Source organism: Urocitellus parryii, chromosome 5 (assembly GCF_045843805.1).
Source record: "Urocitellus parryii isolate mUroPar1 chromosome 5, mUroPar1.hap1, whole genome shotgun sequence".
Taxonomy (NCBI): domain Eukaryota; kingdom Metazoa; phylum Chordata; class Mammalia; order Rodentia; family Sciuridae; genus Urocitellus; species Urocitellus parryii.
In genome coordinates, this window is record NC_135535.1 from 41302319 (window position 1) to 41324032 (window position 21714).

The 21714-nt window shown below is 37.2% G+C and overlaps 1 protein-coding gene across 1 annotated transcript in view; it reads left to right on the forward strand.

Moving 5' to 3' along the window:
- The first annotated feature begins 17821 nt into the window (after positions 1-17821).
- Positions 17822-21714, forward strand: part of Osbpl8 (oxysterol binding protein like 8) — a 171644-nt gene continuing 167751 nt past the window's right edge. Inside the window, exon 1 of the mRNA XM_026396999.2 lies at positions 17822-18164. The gene's annotated coding sequence lies outside the window, so the exon portion shown is untranslated. The remainder of the gene's footprint in view (positions 18165-21714) is intronic.

Here is a 21714-nt window from a genome sequence, read left to right on the forward strand (position 1 = left end):
CAACTTAAAATTGTGTTTGTCAGTTAGCATTATGCTGTGTAGGAGAGGTGAATTCCTTCTAAAATGATAATTAAAACCTAGCAACACATTCTTACAATGTGGAAATAACTGAATTTGTGAAAATAATTGAAACACTCTTCAAAGTATACAGATTATAAAACCACATTCTGAGGTTAACATGTGGCAGATTATTTTATTTTCCCAGTGTCTTATATATTTTACAATTAATTTTAAATATTTCTTATATTATTATAGAAAAATAATAAACATGTGCTTTTTCTATAGTTTGTTATAGGATTCCACTCTTTTCCACTCAACATTCTGTGATCAAAATAAATAGGGACTGCATTGTTTGCGCGCGTGTGTGTGTGTGTGTGTGTGTGTGTGTGTGTGTGTGTGTGTGTTGCTGGGGATTAAATCCCAGGGCCTCACGCATCAAGTGAGCTACAACTGAGTTACATCCACTCTCCCTTTTAAATTTTATTTTGACACAGGGTCTTGCTAAGTTGATAAAGTTGGTCTCAAACTTGCAATCCTCCTGTTTCAGCCTCCCAAATTGCTGGAATTCTAAGCCTGCACCACCATGCCTGGCTTTTAGGGCTTGTTCTTAACCTATACAGATGATATTCCAATTAAAATAATTCAACTTAATGATTTTTTAACTTTACAGTGGTGCAAAACTGGTACTATTCAATAAGAACTGTACTTAAAATTTTGAAGTTTGATCTTTTCCTGGGCTAGTGATTTGTGGTATGATACTCCTTTGTGTTGCTGGGAAGCAGGCATAAAGTAAGAGTAAGCAACCAAAGGCTTTAGTACTGTGTTGCCAAGTGACAATGGTTAGTAGGGTTACTGACCACTGAAAGTATTGTGCATTTTCAACTTAAGGTATTTTTAATTTGATAGTTTTGTTGGAATATAACTATCATAATTCAAAGAGCATCTGCATCATTTTCTAACCTTCTCTATGGAGGCTAAGTTTTAAGCTTAGACGTGTATGTCTTTATTTTAAAGAATGCTATGGAGACTTAGGGAAGAGTTTCAGTTCAAGTCCAAAAGCAAGATATTGGCAGAATTACTTCTTGCTCTGGGGAGGTCAATCTTCCATCTATCAACACCTTTAACCTACTGAATGAGGCCTACCCACACTTTGAAGAGTACTTTGTTTTATTTAATGTTAATCTCATCCAAAAACACCTTCACATAAGCATCCAGAATGTTTTCTTTTAAATATCTTTGTTTAATTTATTTTTATGTGGTGCTTAGGATTGAACCCAGTGCCTTACACATGCCAGGCAAGCACTCTACCACTGAGCTACAGCTCCAGCCCCAGCAATGTTTAACTAAATAACTGAGCATCATGCATTGCCTAGTTGACATTTAAAATTAACCATTACAGTTGTCCTATTTTTTTTATATCACAGTCTCAAAATTGGAAGAGAGCTAGATGGTTAAATAATGCAACTCTCCTCCAGATACAACTGCAATACTGGCACAAAAAAATGTTCAGCAAATTATTTGAATTGAATTAAGTTTATATGAGTTTATTTAAACATCCCTATTGGTAGCTATGTACCGCCAGGGTTCTACTTGGTGCTGGGAGGTCTTGTAGGATAGAGATTAAGCACAAACTCTGGAGTCATACTGCCCAAGTTTATCTAAAGGCTCCCTTCTTATCTTGTATGTAGCCTTGGATGAATTCTTTAACTTTTAAGTTTCCATTTCCTCACCTATACGAAGAGAACAGTAATAATTGCTCTTTATGGTATATTTTACTATTGTTAAACAGCATTCCATTCTTTCCCTCTACTGTGTGTACAGTTGGTTTACTGCATTTCTCAGAGATCCTGCAATTAGATGGAGCCATGTGACTCAGACAGTGCATTATTAAGAACTGATATGTATCGCTTTCAGGATAAGGCAGTGAAAGGCTGGTATGAAATTTCCTATCGTTCTTCCCCTACTGTGGCAATCTGAAAAATAATTAATGTTAAAAGTGTAGTACCACAAGGTTGAAGCAGCCTTGGTTATCATGTCATGACCTATGGGACAGTTGCCTGGAGAGTTGCCTGCATAGAGAGCCAACTTTTTGAGAATAAGAAATTAATCTGTTCAGTTAAACTGCTGACTTATTTTTTCAATTGTAACATAACCTAGACTTTCCTGATGTATTGTCTCATAGAGTTGTTTTGAAGACTCTATCCGTTATTTTATAAAAACTGCTTGCCTGAGAAGTAGTAAGCACTCAAATGTTATAATACTGATTGAATTCTATCAACTCTGAACAATATATTACTCTGCCTTTGATCATTATAATAATTCAAAAGTCAAACAGTCAAATTAGAGTACTGAGTAACTTTTATTTAAAATACTCCAACTCTATAATCTTCTCTTTGGAATACTACCTCACATATAGTAGGGATTCATGAAGAAATGAACAAATTCCTTTTTGCATATTTTGAGTGTGTGTGTGTGTGTGTGTGTGTGTGTGTGTGTGTGTGTTTTGACCCTCTGATATTTACGATCATTCTTTACTGGGATCTTTTATTCTTTTATTGTCAGACTGGCAAGATTTCTTTTTCCATTTATTTTGCTAGACTTAGGTTCTCATGAAACACTTTTGGATAGAGTTGGGCACAAAAATTTAGTATTTTTCTATCATTAATGGGGCGTAGGAAGTGACAGCTGTTCTTGTCTTAACTCTTCTCTCAATTCAGAACCAGTTGATAGAAAGCCAGAAAGAAAGAGATAAAAAGAAAACCAATGTCTTACCAATAAAACTGCTTGAACATTATAAATTTAATGTGCAGTCACAACCAGGGTTTTCAATACTTCTTAAGTCCAAGTGGGATATAACTCACCACCGAAGAATTGGGGTCTTATAAGAAAGACAGGCAGAATCAGAATAAACATTCAGAACACAGCAAAGATTTACTTCTCAATGTTAAGGAGAGCCATCTTTGCCTTAGTTTTTCTACTTCGTAAAAAAGGAGTATGTTCTCTGGGCATGGTGGTGTACAACTGTAATCCCAGTGGCTCAGGAGGCTGAGAAAGGAAGATTGTGAGTTCAAAGCCAGCATTAGCAATTTAGCAAGGCTCTAAGCAACTCAGTGAGACCCTGTCTCAAAATGAAAATTAAAAAAGGGCTGGGGTATGTTGACACCAAATTCACATCTTCATACATGTATTTTGTATAATGATGACTGTCTCCTTCCACTGTCCTTGCTATGTCAACATACCTTATATACAGAGATATGATACATTGTGATAAAAGGTGTATTAAGAATTGTAATGCAAAAAAAGAGAGCTCATGTATAATGACATAATTTGGCGTGAACATACTTTATATACAGAGTTACAAAAAATTGTGCTGTGAATGGATACTTATGAATGTAATGCATTCCACTTTGTCATATATGTAAGAAATAAATTTAAAAAATTAAAAAAATAAAGGACTGGGGATGTAGCTCAGTGTTAAGCATCCCTGGGTTCAATTCCCAGTACAAAACAATAATAACAACAGAGGAATACATTCCTTTGAGAACTATAGAGAAGAGTAGCTTCCATCTTTCTTTCTACCATCTTCCCCAAATACGAGTATTTTGTCTAAATGGTAATTTGGGGAGAAGAAAATAAGACTCAACCCATTTCTTGATATCTTTTTTCAAATTTACCCACCAACAATGGATTATGTTCTTCTGTTCCCCATTATTTGTAATAAACTAAAACCACATGGGTAAGGGCCCAGCATTGACTTCTAGAGTAGGCCTCAGACTTAATTTTCTTTCTTTCTATTGTTGACCACTGAGCTAAAATCCTAGCCCATCATTATCCATTTTCTGCTTCTTCTTTTCAAACAGAAATTCAATCCTTTTTTTTTTTTTTTTAATTGTACTAGGGATTGAACTCAGGACTTGGTACATGCTAAAGCTATATTTCCAGCCAACTCCAATTTGGTTTGGGACGACAATATAAACAGTTTTAAAAGTGTTGTGTCTCCCTTGCAACTAAAGGTGATTATATAGGTAACACATTTCTTTTTATGAACATAATTCTCATAAAAGCAGTGCTCTACCAGGATTTTAGAGCAGATTTAGCCATATTATGTTTCCTTTTTGTTAATCAGCACGTGATAACATACTTCTATCAATTTCACTCCATAGTACTCCCTTTGTTCTCTCCTTATCCCCTATTGGTCCTTCTTCTGTTTTCAAGAGATCCATTTTTCCCCCCTTTTCTCTCTAGTTTCCACATATGAGAGAAAACACAATCCTTGACTTTCTCAGTCTGGCTTATCTTGTTTAACAATATGCTTGGCTGTTCCATCCATTTTCCTGAAAATGATATTTTGTTATTCTTTATGACTGAATAAAACTAATCCTTACCCTAACCCTATATTCATATATGAATATACAACCAATGTAACTCCACATCATGCACAACTGTAAGAATGAGATACTAATTAGAATAAGTTATATTCCATATATGTATATGTCAAAATAAACAATACTATCATGTATATCTACAAAGAACAGATAACAAATGCTGTGTCAAATAGTATAAAATACACTATATGAAACTCTACTTTATTACCTATAATCTACCCATAAATGTTATCTTGAATTCTTCAGGTCTTTACATCAAGTTTATTTGCTTCAAAAAAAAAAAAGGTTTCAAAAAGCCATTTTAAAATCAGAGATAAGCCTAATATAGTAAGTAGTACATGCCTGTAATCCCAGCTACTCGGGAGGCTGAGTCAGGAGGATTGCAAGTTTGAGGTTGGCCTGAGCAATTTTGCCAGGCCCTGTTTAAAACAAACAAACAAACAAACAAACAAACAGTCCTGGGGATGTATCTTAGAGGTAGAATGTTTCTGGGTTCAACCCCAGGACTGTCCTCACAACCCTAAATCATAGATAAGATATTCTGGGTTGCTAAGTGTACCTGTAAAGAAAGAAGCACAAGAATTAATAAGGAAATGTATATATTACTGCATTGTTTATAAATGTAAGCTCTGTTTTACTGTGATTTATTATACTAAGAAATAAATTTGGCAAGAGTGTTGACCCCATGTATTGTAAGAGCAAGTCTAGCTAGAAATTTCCTTGAAGAAAAACAACCCTGTAATTGCTCTCTCCTGATTGTTGAGGAAGTGGATTTCATTTCATAGCACATGAGAAATCCTGATATTTACATATTAGGGGTTGTACAGATAATTAAATATATCTGCTTACATAGCCTGAGATTACGCCTGTTTAGGCATCCTCTATAATCCTTAGGCCAGTTGTTGCAAAAGGCTTGGTATCAGTGAAGGGTTGATGGAGTATATGATCTGTTTATAATTTTCTTCCACTTGAGTGAGGTGAAAATGTGCAGAATATTGCATTCCCCAAAGATGGTAATCATAATAGTTTCTATCTCTTGAGTTCTTTAGTTTTTATGACACTATGAAGTAGGTATTTTTTTTAAACTCTGTTTTATAGATGAAGAAGATGGCTAGATGAGGTCACATAGCTAGTAAATGACAGGACTGGGTTATAACTGAGATCTGTCTCTGATCTTTTGTGTTGGAGATCAACTCTCTACACTATTACATTATAAAATATAAAATTCATATTAATGAACTTTATAACACCGGTTGAAGTTATTTTCAAATTTTCTTTGGACATAATATTATTACTAACTAGTTTCCGAGTTATCACTTAACCCACAAAGAACATCTATGCGTGGAATGAATGCACTTAGTTCTTGTCAAATATTAGCACTGAAGAAATAAAACATTAACAGAATTCTTTCGATTTTTTTTCCTTCAAACTACAGTCATTGCTATTCAAGGAGAAGTCTAAACTTTCACTTGACATTTTTTGCTACTTTTTATGAATTTGACAGTAGTGCATTTGGAATCTGTTCAAATCTATTTGTAGCTGAATCATGTGAAGGCCAAGGAGATCAGTACATCTGCTTCTTAGCATCTCTAGAGTGCTCTGTATTTGGAGATTGCTTTATATAAATTTGAACATGTTAGCATGTTCAATCATAGATTTATGTACCACAAGTCACCATGTCAGGCCTTTCAGTGGTTTAATAGAGGTTTGGAGCAAATACCAGGTAAGTATTATGGGTTGCTTTTGATTCAAATAGTTTATTCAAAGATCAAAGATGTGATAAGGAGGAAATTATTATTATATTTTTATATTGAATAAGGGTATAAAATTTCATATGCCAGTTACAGAGTACATTCCCATGACTCTCATCTATAGGTAAAGAAAATTATTTTTTCCACTAAAGGAAGGGCTTGCTGTCTTTAAGAAATGAGACATTAAAACAAAGCAGAATCATGTATTATTATTACCCTTGAGACAAAATAATTTCTTAATATCAGCTAATGTCTAGTCAGTATTAAAATTTTCTTGATTATTTTAAGGTCTTTTTATAAGTGATTTGTTTAAATCAAATCTAAAAAAGGTCCATACATTGCATTTAATTGATAGGTCTGATAAATCCATTTTAATCTACAACAGTGTCCCCCCCACCCTTGCCTTTATTTGTCTGTTTTCCTCCAGAATTTTCACTGCTCTTAGTTTAGATAATTATACTCATATGGTGTACTTTATTAATTCCTGGAAAGAGGGTGATGGTGGCTAGGATGCAAATGATGTCCAGTCAGACTTCTGGGTGACTGCAAAGTGAAGTTAGTGGGAAGTAAGCAAAAACATGAGATCACCAGAGGTGGAGTCTGTGCCCATCTCTGCAAAGGAGTTGACATTCAGAGATGGAGTTTTAAATAAAGGTGTTATCAACCACAGTCAATTTTCAGGAAGGTTTTATAGGGATTAAGGGTTAAAAGAAATGATTAGGAGAGGGGATTAGAAATCTGGTCTCAGTGGTGTATGTGAGAATATCAGGCAAAAGTAAGACTTCCATAGGAGTTGACTGAAAATAACCAGGTGAGAATATGAATAGACCCAAGAACGGGATAGATGAGTGAATAAACAAACTTTATTGAACATAGGGTATATGCTTTCTTTCTCCACCTTGTTACTTTTGGGATACCTGTGTTCAGGAGGGGCTAGGAGGGGCACGTAGATGGCTGCTACTTATGAATGTTGCAAACAAGTATTATAACTCCTAGCAGAAAACAGCAGAAATTACAGTTTTGAAACACTAAGTGTATACAGTGAGGCTTTTGCTGTCTTCGCATTTATTTAGTACAAAGGTGGAACAACATAAAATGCTTGAGATATATATATATATATTTTTTGTAAACAGATGGGCTAGGACCCAGTAAAATATATAACTTATTAAATTTAAAAAATTAATGTACAACCTAGTTTACACAAATTGAAATACTGTGACCTCCCAGGAAGTTCAGTGTTGTATAAATACAGGTTGTATAAAGTTAACTGAAATAATCTAATAATTAGCTAGTAATTTAGTAGCTAACTGGAATACCAGTGACACTTAAAATTTGTGTGTGTGTGTGTGTGTGTGTGTGTGTGTGTTAAAAGATACAAACAAAAGTCACTTGGACATTTCCAGTGATTTATCAATTCAGTTTTATCAAAGTATTAAAGGAATATGTTTTGAATATTCTCATATATTTGTGTAGGAAAAAGTAATGTTTTGGTTTAAGGAAAGCACAATTCCTTTGCATTATAGCTTTGGATAGCTAAGGAATTATGATGGGTCCCATAATTGTGATAAAGTGTGTTTTATAAACTCGACTGAAGTTGAAATGAAAAACACACAATTGGGAATGTACAGTCCATGTACTTATCCCAAAGAGATGGGTTTTTATTCTCTGAAGAATTTATTTTGACTTTAGGATGTCCTCTGAGTTGAATTAAAACTGAGAAGTTAATCCTTATACCTAGAGCACAAATTTTCAGCTATTTCTAGAGAGGCTGTTAAAAATCACAGCACGCACCTAATTTTGAATAGGCAATGTGGGTGGAAAGAGTAGGTAGAGCTTTTCAATAAGACTAATTGTCCTTAACCTGTGAATACATAATTATATAATTTGTTATGATGAACCTTTACTTTTAGCCTTCTATGGTAGGAATCATTAATAGCTTCACAGTTTTGTGAGAATGGTATATAATTCTGCTTTTTTATTATTCTAAATCATGATCTCATAAATATATGCTAATTTATGACTATATAAAAATTATCTTCATTGGTACATTATACAAATTTGAAACAAGGAAGTCGTTATGAAGAAAAATGTTTAAAATTCTGCACCAGTACACTTATTTAAAAAGAAAATACCAATAAAATATTAGTGTAGAACTGTGGCTATGGCTCAGTGGCAGAGCACACGTGAGGCACTGGGTTCGACCTTAGCACTGCATACAAAAATAAGCAAATAAAATATCAGTATAATTTTTGCCTATATGGATGAGGAAAGAATAAAAAAATAAATGGAGATATATACTGCTTTTGCTTTTAAAGGCATATTCCAGATGAAGATAATAGTACAGAAGGTCAAATACTTACCCTGATGGGGTTTGTTTAACAGCAGGTATAAAATGAGAAATTGGTTAGACTTATTCCTAATGTTAATCATATGAATAAAATTATTTTTTCTTTTAAAAATATTAACTAATTTTAAGTTAATACTATTTTGTACAGTATTTAATTGAATTTTTGGACTTGTGCAAATATTTACCACTTCCAGTGCTCTTATTAATGCTCAGATCTTTCACTGGGAATTGTTTCCTGTCTGGAAATTTCTTTAGTCTTTTCTATGAAAATTTATTCGTTGCAAACTCTGCCTTTGCTTGCATTAAAGTACTTTAACTTTGACCTCATTCTTGAAAGAGCTTTGCAACAACCATAGAATTTTAGGCTGACTATCATTTTCTTTTAGCCAACAGAAGGCTAATGCCTCTAGACTTCTTGTTTCTATGGCTGTTAATGAGGTCAGTTACCTAACACGCAAGAAAATCTATATTTTCTCTACTAATTTTAAGGTTTTCTCTCTGTATTTGGCATTCTGCATCTTTGTTATGATGTATACAAGTTGGGTTTATTATTCTTTAACATGTTTAGGATTTGAAGGGTTTCCTAAATCTGTAGGTTAGAGTCTTTCATCGGTTCTGTAAAGTTCTAAACCATTATCTTGTCAAGTATTGCCTCTGCCTCATTGTCTTATTTCTCCTAAAGCTATAATTAGATTTATTTTAAACCTTATCCTAGAGTCTTCCATGTCACTTAGTCTCTTTAATATTTCTTATACACATTTATTAAGATGTTGAGAGCCACAGCCAAAGGGGCCCCAGCAAACTTCCAGCTGCCAGCAAACTTCCAGCTGCCGGCTGATGATTGGCTCACAGTGGCCCCAGCAACATCTAGCTGATTGGCTCCTCTGCAGTCATGTTCATTGGGCTGTTTCCCTGCCCTTCAGACTGCCAGCTGATGATTGGCTCACAGCGGCCCCAGCAACATCTAGCTGATTGGCTCCTCTGCGGTCATGTTCATTGGGCTGTTTCCCTGCCCTTCAGACTACGGAACTGCTCATTGGGGGACTTCTTTGGCTCCGCCCATGCGACCTAGCCAATCGGCCTCAAGAGCAGGAGGATTGTGGGAGGTGGTTGTTGGGGTGTTTGGGAGAGGCTTGTGGAAGCCGGTGGTGGCAGTTGAGCTCTGAGGGTTTTTCCTGAGGAGCTGTTTTGTTTGGCGTTTGTAGTTTTAAAAATAAAGTTTGTTTCTTTTGACAAGTGGCTCCTGAATTGTGCCCAGCCAGACTGCGGCATTTGGTGGCCCGCACGGGGAGCGACTGAGGGTAAGTAAACTGCTCGCCCCTGAGGGCAGGGCAAGAGGATGGGTAGCCATTCTAAGTTTACTCTTTTGTTTTGCTTCATTTTTGTTTTAACTTGCCTGTCCCTGGAGATGAGTGAGAGGGAAGAAAAACCGCTCACATCTGAGGAAAAACTATTTGCGTCTGAGGAACAGATAGGGAGAAAGGAAGGATGGACATTTCAGTCCCTGGAGATGAGTGAGACGGAAGAAAAACCGCTCACATCTGAGGAAAAACTATTTGCGTCTGAGGAACAGATAGGGAGAAAGGACGGATGCACACGTCAGGAGGATAGAAAGGCTGATATAATGATTTTGTGTGGTTCCAACTTTATTTCATTCTGTCTCGGTTTGGTTTGGTGTTATCTTGCTGGGTTGTATTATAGTAGAAATACGGGATCAGCAATTAGTAAAAAACAAACCGAAAGAGTGTTAAGTAAATTGTTAGACGAAGGAGGCATCTCAGTAAAATCAAGAATACTCAGGGCATACGTTGATACAATACAAAAATATAGCCCATGGCTTTTTAAGGAGGAGTTGTTAGATATATCACAATGGAACCATCATGGTGAAGATTTAAAAAGAATAGAAAAGTACAACCCAGGGACTCTGCCAGTTGGCACATTGACACTGTGGGCGAACGTATCTGGTTTGCTTAGTCCAAAGCCTTCAGTTCAGACAAAGGTAGAGGAAGGAAGTTTAGAGCAGCAAAAGCCATCAGGGGAAAAGTTACAACAGGAGACTGCTAATAACACCATTCTATCACCAGAGGATGTAAATGTCCAATCAACAGCACCACCTCCATATGCTAGGAGGCTCCCAACCCCCACAGTTGATAGTTGGGATCCAGATATTTGGATATTTGGATTCCAGAGAGATTAACCAAGGTCCTGACCCAGTGATTGTCTGGAGTCGGGGGGCCTGTTTGTGTGTTTCCACAGGGAGAACAGCAGCCGATTTGGATTCCAGAGAGATTGACTAAAGTGATTTCTACAGACCAAGAAGAAGATGATTTGGCTCAAATCCATAACAGCTGATATCCAAAACTCCAATTTGGCTATCCTTACATCTGCGACAGAACCAGGATGCTTTTTTCAATATCTGTTTTATTATTGCCCTTTCCCTTATCATGAAGTTCTATTTTGTTTTTTGAGCTCATACAGACCTAGGTTAATGTTTTGCTGATCAGTTCTATTTGTTTTCTTTTTTGACTATTGAGTTTTTAAACATTGCAATGGAGATTTCACCTGTAAAAAGTTATAAGGCCTTTACTATTATGTTATGTGTTGTATGTATTATATGTGTGCACACTTGTGTTTTGTGTTATATGTTTGAATGTACATATGTCCATATATCATATATGATGAGCGCTCATGAAAAAATGGATCCAAATATTTTTTTTTTATTCACGTGATTTAAATGGTTTAATTTAAATTGGGTAAATAACTGTTAAGAATTATTAACAAAAAAGGAGGTTATCAGATCTGTTTGTTTACTTTCACCTATCCTTTTCATTATATTTAATAATTCTTTTCAAGATAATGTAAATTGTTAAGAAAATTGTTTTCTTTTAGTGCCTTCTAGAACGTTATACAATTATTAATATTAGCCATTATTGCCAAAATTCCTATCTTCATCCCAGTGCCGGTGAAGATAATGTAAATTGTTAAGAAAATTGTTTTCTTTTAGTGCCTTCTGGAATGTTACACAATGTTTTAAAATTGTTTTCTTTTAGTGCCTTCTGGAATGTTACACAATGTTTTCTTTAGCCATTATTGCCAGAATTTCTATCTTCATCCCAGTGCCAGTGAAGAATTGTTAAGAAAATTGTTTTCTTTTAGTACCTTCTAGAATGTTATATAATTTTTTCTTTAGCCATTATTGCCAGAATTCCTATCTTCATCCCTGTGCCAGTGAAGACAAAGATAAAACTAATCTACAGTTTCTGCAATAGCCATCACTGAACCGCTTACAGAACTTGCCTAAACTATGTGTCACTTGTATGCATTGTAAACTCACTTGTATGCATTGTGAACTATCTGTTGGTGCAGCGACTTGTGGTAGTGTTGGAGTATTGATTTGGTATATCTTCCTCCCTTCTGCTTGTAATGATCGTTCAGCTATTTGGGGGCCAACAGAGGTGAGGCATAGAACCTCACCCCCCCCCCCCCGCTGGTACCTCTCCACAGGTGTGGCTGTATACTGGACCGGTAGTCAATGACGGGTAAGATCCAATTACAATGGTACCAACCTAAGACAGGAGGCTGATGCCCTGAGGTCAGCTCATCCGAAGACGGGTAAGGACCATATGTAGTATTGGACAACCTAAGGCAGGCACAGTCCCTAAGCCACATGCTTGTTGTTTAAACAGAGAGGGGGAGATGTTGAGAGCCACAGCCAAAGGGGCCCCAGCAAACTTCCAGCTGCCAGCAAACTTCCAGCTGCCGGCTGATGATTGGCTCACAGTGGCCCCAGCAACATCTAGCTGATTGGCTCCTCTGCGGTGATGTTCATTGGGCTGTTTCCCTGCCCTTCAAGCTGCCAGCTGATAATTGGCTCACAGCGGCCCCAGCAACATCTAGCTGATTGGCTCCTCTGCGGTGATGTTCATTGGGCTGTTTCCCTGCCCTTCAAGCTGCCAGCTGATGATTGGCTCACAGCGGCCCCAGCAACATCTAGCTGATTGGCTCCTCTGCGGTCATGTTCATTGGGCTGTTTCCCTGCCCTTCAGACTACGGAACTGCTCATTGGGGGACTTCTTTGGCTCCGCCCATGCGACCTAGCCAATCGGCCTCAAGAGCAGGAGGATTGTGGGAGGTGGTTGTTGGGGTGTTTGGGAGAGGCTTGTGGAAGCCGGTGGTGGCAGTTGAGCTCTGAGGGTTTTTCCTGAGGAGCTGTTTTGTTTGGCGTTTGTAGTTTTAAAAATAAAGTTTGTTTCTTTTGACAAGTGGCTCCTGAATTGTGCCCAGCCAGACTTCGGCATTAAGAAGTTTTTTTTCCTGTTACATTTGGGTCACCTTATCTCTCTCTTCCATCTCATTAACTATACTTCTGCTGTGTTGAGTAGACTTATGAAACTTGTCCACTGATTTTTTTAAATGTCATTTAATGTTTAATGCTTCAAATTCTATGTTTTTCCTGAAATATCCTCATTCTTTATAGTTTCTCGTTCTTTGTACATAATTTTAAGCTTGTCTTTTATTCTTTTGTTCATATTAAATATGGTTATTTTATAGTCTGCACCTGATAAATCCAGTATCTGAAGTCCTCCAGAATCTGTTTCTGTTGTCTTATATTAGCAGTATTTCTCAATAATAGTGTCCGATTCTCTTTTGTGCTTGTTATTTTAAAAATATGAGCTGGCCATTTTCCTCAGAATTTTATTTATAGTCATTCCTGTGATGAATAAGGAATATATAAGGCCTAAGATGAATATGGGTTCCTCCAGAGAGAATTGGCATTTGCTTTAGCCAGGTGTTGAAGAGCACTATCGGTAAAAAAATCATTACATTAAATGATCAGCTTGAGGTTTTTATTATCCAGGTCTATGAATTCAAGTAACATTTGTATGAGAATTGGATTGTGGCTTTAAATTCTAAAGTATGATTCTGCTTTTCCCCTGTAGAGCAGGTACCAAGATTTATTATTTTCTTTTGCAGGCTCTGAGAGAAGAGTATGTACATTAGTAGGGTCAGGTTTATTTCTAGTAGATACTCACACCAAATGAACAGTCCTTGAAAATGCAGCAGATTTTCCTGAGTGTGTGTAATGCAGGTCATGGGTTTGTCTCTCATTAGGCCATGAAAACCAAAGCTCATATTAACTGGATTTAGCAACTCTTCAGGTAAAAGGTTAGCTGTAGGCTCTTCTGAACTCTCTGGGTTTCTGCCTTCATTTAGGTTTTTGACTTGATAATCTCTTGCCTCATTGTCATTTAATTATTTAAGATGATTTCTTAAAAATGTTTTTTTTCAGGATTTTTGTTTTCAGTGTGACCACTAATTAAGGTACCTCATTCATGATATTGCCAGAAGAGAAGCCTATATTCTTTATATTCTATTATCCAAATTTTCCTTAAGAGACAGTTCTTTTAGACAAGTACTACTGAACAGAAATACTTAAAATCTATATGAGAGCATTTTTGCATGCAAATCTGAAGATTTTACAAATATACTTTTAATGTAAATTTAGGTGGATTTATATCAACTATCTGATTGACTAGTTTGTAGATATCTATTATTTTTATTAAGTAGATGTTTATTATTGTTCTATAGTACACTTAACTTCTGAACCTCTAATTTATTGGTATGAGATTATGCTACATATAACATACAATGTCATTGATCTCTGTGATTTACAACAATTTTTTTTTGTTTTATTCATGTTTCATGTCAGTAGCTGTGTGTTAGTGCTGCTTCAGGGTGAATCAGTTTTATATTTTCTTATTCTTTTATTTGATTCTAGGGATTGAACCCAGGGAAACTTTACCTCTAAACTATAGCTCCAGTCCCCCCCCTCCACCCCCGCCACTTTTTTTTTCTTTTGAGGCAAGATCTCACTAAGTTGCTTATGACCTTGCTAAACTGCTGAGGCTGGCCTTGAACTTGTGATCTTGCCTCAGTCTCCCAAGTTGCTCAGATTACGGCTCTTATATTTTCTTATTCTGAGATTTTATATGGAACACACCTTTCTCATGGCAGGTGGCAAAGATACAAAAGACTGATCTGAATGTTGCATTCAAATTTAAAATTTGATTTAGTATGTGTCACATCTACTCAAAAATCATTGGCAAGTCATATGATCAGCAAGAATATTACTATCTACTGCAGTCTTCAAAGTTCTGTAAATGTTGTTTGAGGTTGTACTCTATCTCAATTTTCTCCCAGAAAATGTGGATTTTAGTCTAGAATCCTGACTAGCAACATTTGGCAACATATGTGTCTAACTGGATAGTCTACAGGGATAAACAAAAGAACTTCAAGCAGAGCCTCCTCATTCTAGGTCAGGGTGAAATATATTCCGTGGGAAAGATTATCATGACTATTAGTGCTTAAACTGATTTGGAAAAAAAGAACTCATTCTTAGAAATGTATAATTAATTAGGCAGTAGCAAAAGAAATGAGTTCCCATTAGAGTTAAAATTGGACATTTATAATGAAAAGTTTTATTTTAAAATGTTATTCTTAAAATCACTTAAAGAGCCTTGTAGTTTATCTCTTAACAGCAAATGGAATTATCCCACATTTATCAGTTACAATGCAGACTCATGTATTAGTTTTTGTTGATGGTGTTGTAAAAGAAGTGTGTATGCTGCCAAAATCAAAATGGAGTTGCTTGTGTCAACCCTAACACAAATAAATAAATATAGGAGATTATGAAGGAAGGATTCTTATATATGATGCCCTGATAACAACCATCACAAAAGATGCCACTCTTGTTACTAATCATCAGGGCCAAGAATTATTGTTTCAAAATATCTTACGTAATTCTCAGTTTTGTCTTTAAAATCTTCCCCTTGCTTCATCTATTTAAATGTGACCTTTATTATGGCATGTTTATTACCATTACAATGGTCTTCTATTTCCACTATAATGCTTTTTCTACTTCCAAATAAATATAATTATTCTTTGGAGAATATTTTATTTAGCTCGATGTTGTTAATACACTGAAAATGTTAGATGGAATGATAACACTTGGAATCACAGAAATTAGATTTCAAAGGATCTGCAAATTAGAGATTTTTTCAACTGTATTATATTGACACATTGTTGTGTTGTAAACATTTGTAACATGTGAAAATCATTAGCTATTCCTGACAAAAATCACTAGCCTTAAAGTTTAGAAGATGTACAAATATATACTTACATTTGCTTCCCAGTAATATTTTTATTTTCAGTCACTTGTATTTTAATTTTTTTTTGAGTGAAGCTGAAATGAGTTAGTCTGTTAAAAATCGGCATATTCCTTGTTATACTATGGCTGTTTCCTATGTGAATATCATCTGCTGGGGGAAAAAAAGGTTGAGTATCATTTCTTAAAAGAGTATGTAGTCTAATTCCCTACTTTTATCAGAACTTGAAATGCAGAGAGCAATTTATCTAGTCACATATCTAATTAGCTATGTCTATAATGGAGGCTTCCTTGTTTCTAGTTCAATGTTTTTCATTCCAACAAATAACAAAAAATTTAAAAGCCAATATAGGATATTAGGGCTGAGGTAGGAAAGGATTAAGCAAAACAATTCACCTCCTTTTTCTAATCTTTAGTCTCAGTTCTCAAAGTAAAAGAAAAGCACCATGGAAATAGAGTCTATGGTGTATTTTGCATGTTATCTATGCTCTAGCAACAATCTTTCCCAAATATTTATTGACTGCAATTTACAACAAGAAATAGTTTAAATCACAGCATGGAACACTCTCTTGCCCTTCCCTCCTCGAATAGGAGTTTTGCCAAGCATATCCTGCCCTTATTAGCTAGTAATGCACTCTGATCTTTTAAAGTCTATTCCATTCTTGTCTACTGCATTAAAAAATAAAATTGTTTTTTTTTTTTCAGTCACAGTTTGAGAGAAACTGCTCCAGAAAATGAGTCAGGTTTCAATTTGTTGAGAAACTCCAAAGTTACTAGCTTCACAGAGCCATAAACTTCCCTCATGTTTATCAGAAGTACAAGTTCAATCTCAGATTTTAGAACAGAACCTGATAGAATCTTTTCCTCATTGGAACATCAGTTCATTACAATATCTCAGGGATTCTAAGGCTCATTGTTTTTCACATTAACATCTCTGAATTCAAGATGTGTCTCAAAGATCAGTGGCATGGCATAGTTTAACTGGCAGCATTTTTTTTTCTTTCTTGGATAACATAAAATAATGGTGAGTTTTAAAATCTATAGTTTTTTAAGAACTACTATAAATTAAGGTTTGTATGGTTTACTCATTTCAAAATATGCCGTCTGACTCCCTATCAGGAAAATGTAATGAGAATGGTTTTAGGGAAAAAATACTTAGTTCTGGGCTAGAAGGGATAAGAAGTAACTATGAGTTTAATTATTGCAGAACGCTCCCTGATTTGCCATGTTAAATGAGTCTGATTCTTCCACTTTTATTAATATATTGAGATTCCTTTTGACGACTAGCATTTTACCTTTTCCCTCTTGGCAAAAGTGTGGGAGGGAGGGAGAGTGGACTCCTGGGGTCATGGGTAAAAAGGAAGGTAAAAGGTTAAGTCCAAGAGTGCAAGTACAAAAATAAAGAATTAGGCATTATTTTAAAAATGAAAAGGAATTGTTAAAATCCCTGTTTAAACCTCCACCAATCTCACAGACTGTAAAACGTAACGACTGTAAAACTGGCATGAAGGATCCTGAACATGACTAAGATCAAAAATTACTTTGCTAGGCTATTTTCATCCCAGCGTGATTGAAACACACCACCGTCTAACCAAAAATAAAAACCTCTAATGAGGAAAACAGTAAATTAAATGCCACAATTAACGTGCTACTAGAAACTGGAACAAGCAGCCACTGAAAGCTTTTCGAGCCAGATACTATACACCATGATGCCCTCTTTTTGCCTGTTGGGATGCAACTTTCCAAGCCCAGGGCTGGAGAGGTGGGATCCTGACCAGGAAGTTCTGCGGTGCAGTATCTGCAGGGTGGGAAGGGCCCGCGAGGTTCAGTTTAGAAGGCCTCGCCTCCGCTGGCCCGCAGGCGCGGGCCCACGACGGTGTCCCGAGTCCCGGGGCCGCCCTGGGGGGGTGCGGAAGCGATTTGGCTGCGACGACACTCTGGCACATCAAGGTGTTGTCAGATGCCACCGCTCGGTCTGCGCCCGCCCTGCTGGGGAAGCAACTCTACTGGCCGCCTCCGCGCGCAGTCACGTGACGGGAAGGGGGTGTGGCCGGAGCCCGCGAGCCGGGGGCGGGGCAGGGAGGGGGTGGGCACTAGAATGTGAAGGATCGTGGCGGCTCTGGGTGCCCAGAAAGGCGGCGACGCGGCGGATGACAACATTAGGCCGCGACGCGCTCCCAGCAGGGCGGCGGTGGTAGCGGCAGCCGGAGCGGCTGTCGCGTTAGCCTTGGCAGTGGCAGTAGCCGCCGCCGATAGCGGGCAGAAGGAGGGAAGCAGGAGGCCCGCCCTGGTTGGTGGACCGCGGGGCCGAGGTCCCTCCCGCTCGTGGGCCGTGCCCCCGCGGCAGCTACACAGGCAGCGCCCTCCATCCTGCCCGCGCCGCAGTTGCCGCCGGCGACCCCTATCGAAATAAGTTGGGGTCCGGCCAGACGCGTGTAGGGCCCCAGACCCCGGTGCTGCCCCGACGCGGGAGGAACCGGCACCCTGCGTGCCGCCTCTCCAGCGGCTACGCACCGGTGAGTGTCGCGCGGGTCCCGAGTCCGGGGGCGGCGGGCTAGCCCCCCTCTGGGCGACTGCGCTCCCTTATTCCCACGTTCTGAGCTCGCGCCGTCGGGGACTCCTGGCCACCTGGAGCAGAGGAGTTCCTCTTGGGCTCCTTTGTCCTTTTTGGAGTGGAGAATCGGGTAGGCGGGCGGGGGTTGAGTGTTTTGGGGCCCACAGTAGGTGCGTCTGCAGGGTTACTAAGCCGCGGCAGAGGAACGGGGTAGGGGGCACTTGGAGCATTTTGATCGCCCGAGTGTCTACTCCTCCCGAAGTTTGACAGGCGCTTGGCTCGGTCTTTCCGGAAGCCCCCGCGCCCCTGAGAGCTGGCGCTTTGTCGCTCCGCGCGGTTAAGGCGAGGCTCAGGTTTTCCGGTGACAGCCCCAGAGGCTGTGCCGCGCACCGCAGACCGCACCCGCCCTTGCACAGTGACACTATGCTGTTCTCTAAACCTCAGTTCCTGTGGCCTTCTTGTAACGTAGGAGGAAAGGTGAAGCCTTTGCTGTACTTTTCAATTTAATATTTGATTCTCAATTTTCTCCAGAGTGGAATCAGGTTCTAGGAGCTTCACGGGGAGCGTGCTTTTGGTTCATTCAGCCACCCACTCAAGACCAGCTGAGGCTAAGCAACAGTATATGCAGATTTTCCATTCACAAAAGACATTTAATACTTTACTTTATGAGAGACATCTGTGTTGCGGAACATAACCTAATTTCATTTTATCTGAATGCTCTCTGAAGTAATAAGTAACTTGGGCTCCTCCCGAAACATATGGGAAAACTTATCTGATAATATAAGCTTATTTGCTTTGAATAATTTAATGAAGTTTTCGCCTTTCTGCTGCTGGAAGACACTTGACTTCTGAGTAGTATTAAAATATCCTGTGTAGGGCTGAGTTTTTAATTCACGTGAAACATAGCCCCCAGTTAGTACCACTTTCGGGCTTTTCAGATAATCGTGTGTGTGTGTGTGTGTGTGTGTGTGTGTGTGTGTGTGTGTGTGTGTGTGTGTGTGACACTTAGGGTTCCAGAGAGAGCAAGAATTATTCAGGAACAGGTGATTTGCTCATTAGTTTGTCTCCATTCCATATACTATCATTTAAACTTGATTGTGTGTCTGCTCAGTTTTTAAGCTTGCTAGAACCTGTTTTTCTGTGAGATTATTGAGATTATGCTAATTTTATAAAACAGGTTGGAGAATGGAAAGTTCATGCAAGTTAAAATATCCTCTATTAAAAGTACAACTAATATCAAATATGTTACTCTGTTTTTTCTTTTGATAGCAATTATGTATGGAATGACTATAATAAGCCAGTTCAAAGAGAATAGATGAAACATAAGAGCTACCTTTTAGATTTTTAATTATGGAGATTAAGTTGTTGCGGTCAAATTCCATGTGAACAGTTGGAGCCACAATGTTCAACACAGGTGTTTAGAAATACTTTTAATTAAAAAACGGTCATGGTTTATTTCTTTCATTGAATTATAATAGTTATTGGTTTATCTGTGGGAAGATGCTGCTCTGTTTTTTCAGTTAGAGTGTTACTGCATTTTAGAAGCAATGAAGTATGTATTTTTTATAACACACAGCACAAAGACATTTGGCAAAACCTTATTTAGTTCCTGGATTCATTTTTAAATTTAGTCTTAAAATATACTTTGGGGATAGTTATCCAATTATATATAACGAAATTGTTTCAATTTGCTTTGATTTAAGACAAGTGATAAAATTTTTGAATTTATAGAATGTGCATTACAAAAAGGCCTTTTGTTAAAAGGATGAATTGCAGAATTTCAATTATTGAATGCTTAGTACATTTCAGTTTGGTTTGTTTTATAAATAATCCACCAAGAGCATGTTATTAAGAGCTTTCCCCCCATGCTCTAGTAACTTTACAGTTTTCAGTGTTACATTTGTTTTTAATCCATTTTTCATTTACTTAGGGGTATGGTGAAAAATAAAGGTCCATTTTCTTTTCTTAAAAAAAAAAAAGAGCAGGTTACTCGAATTGAAACACGAAAGACAAAGAATTGATACTTACATGTAATTTTGTACCATCATTTGGGAACATTTTTGTCCTAATTGCAATACTTGAAGTTTTATAGTTTAATATTTATTTTATATCCAAAGTTGAAGACATTTATATCAGTCATTTGGAAAATCATGAAATTCAAAAGTAGAAGATATAGATCTTACCTTATTCTTATGAGTATGACTTAAAAATAAGACGTAAGAACAACCTAAATAAAAACACCTCTGAGAAGTGTACTTCTTTTAATGAAGGTGGCTGAGCACAAGGAAATCAATAGAAGTGTTTTTTGATTGGAGCAGTTGTGACAGAGGTATGTATAGTTTCCTTGTGGATGGGACACAGGAATAGATGTGTGGACTAATATGTGCATATTTCATGTCAGTATGTGGGAGTCTCCTAAGAGAATTCAGATCTTCTTTCCTCCCACTTTATTCCTCACCATTTATATCCCCTTGCAAAGTCATAAAGTTGAAGGTCTCATCTGGAAGACATGATAAAAGGATTTTTTCTTCTTAAAAAGTGTTGCCAAGCTTGCAAGGGAGAGAGCTAGTAAGGAAGAAATCCTTGTTCTGGAACATCATACTCTTATACCCTGTTATTTTTCCCTTTGTTAAAGTTCCAGACAATGTAAGCTCTCACATGATAGTTAAAAACCTTGACTGTTTTGTTCACTCTTTTATCTCCAAGTGCTCAATAGTTGTTGAATGAAAAAAAATTCCTGATACATGATTGAAGAACAAAAGGAATATGTGATAATGTAGTGTAAACTAGATGTAGACCAGTGAGTTGAGGTTAGCTTGGGAACAGGGGAAAACGTCATTTAACCTGGGAAACTTTTTTATTTGGTTCTTGGTGTAGGTTGTGTATCTGAAGATAGCCTGGTGTCAAAGGGAATGGGAAATCTGTCCCTTTAGTTTTTTCTTTTCGACAGAATTTGTCTTTGAAGAAATTGTCTACTTATTATGCCTTCTATTTATTGTCATGAAGAAACAAGAAGTTTTCCAGGTATTAAGAAAACTTTAGCTCTTAGTATCTCTGGTTTTAGTTTAGGAGCGAGAGTGAACCATAAATATTTCTACCTTCTGTGTTTTATTATAGTATTCAGTATTTTAAAAGCAGAACAATTGACTTCTGTATCACTTCTTATCTAATTTTTTTTTTTTGCTTCAGTAGCTGTTCTTTTATGAATCTAAAAATTTCAATATATTTTGTGAACTCTTTGTATTGTTCCTGATCTGTGGAGCAACCTGTTCTTTGGATAATATTTGGAAGGAAAGTTTATTATAAAAAGAGTAGGAAGAGTTTTGAGTCTTCAAATGATAGAGAAGCCAGTTACACAAAGTCTTCTGTATTCACAAAGGACTGAATAAAAAGGGAAATGGTTTTAAAGCTTCACTTTTTTTGAAATAAAAATGAGGAGCTTTTTGATTTAAGACTGTTAAAAATTGATAGGTTCAAAGGGAGAGTTTTGGAGTCTTAGAGGAATGTTTGGT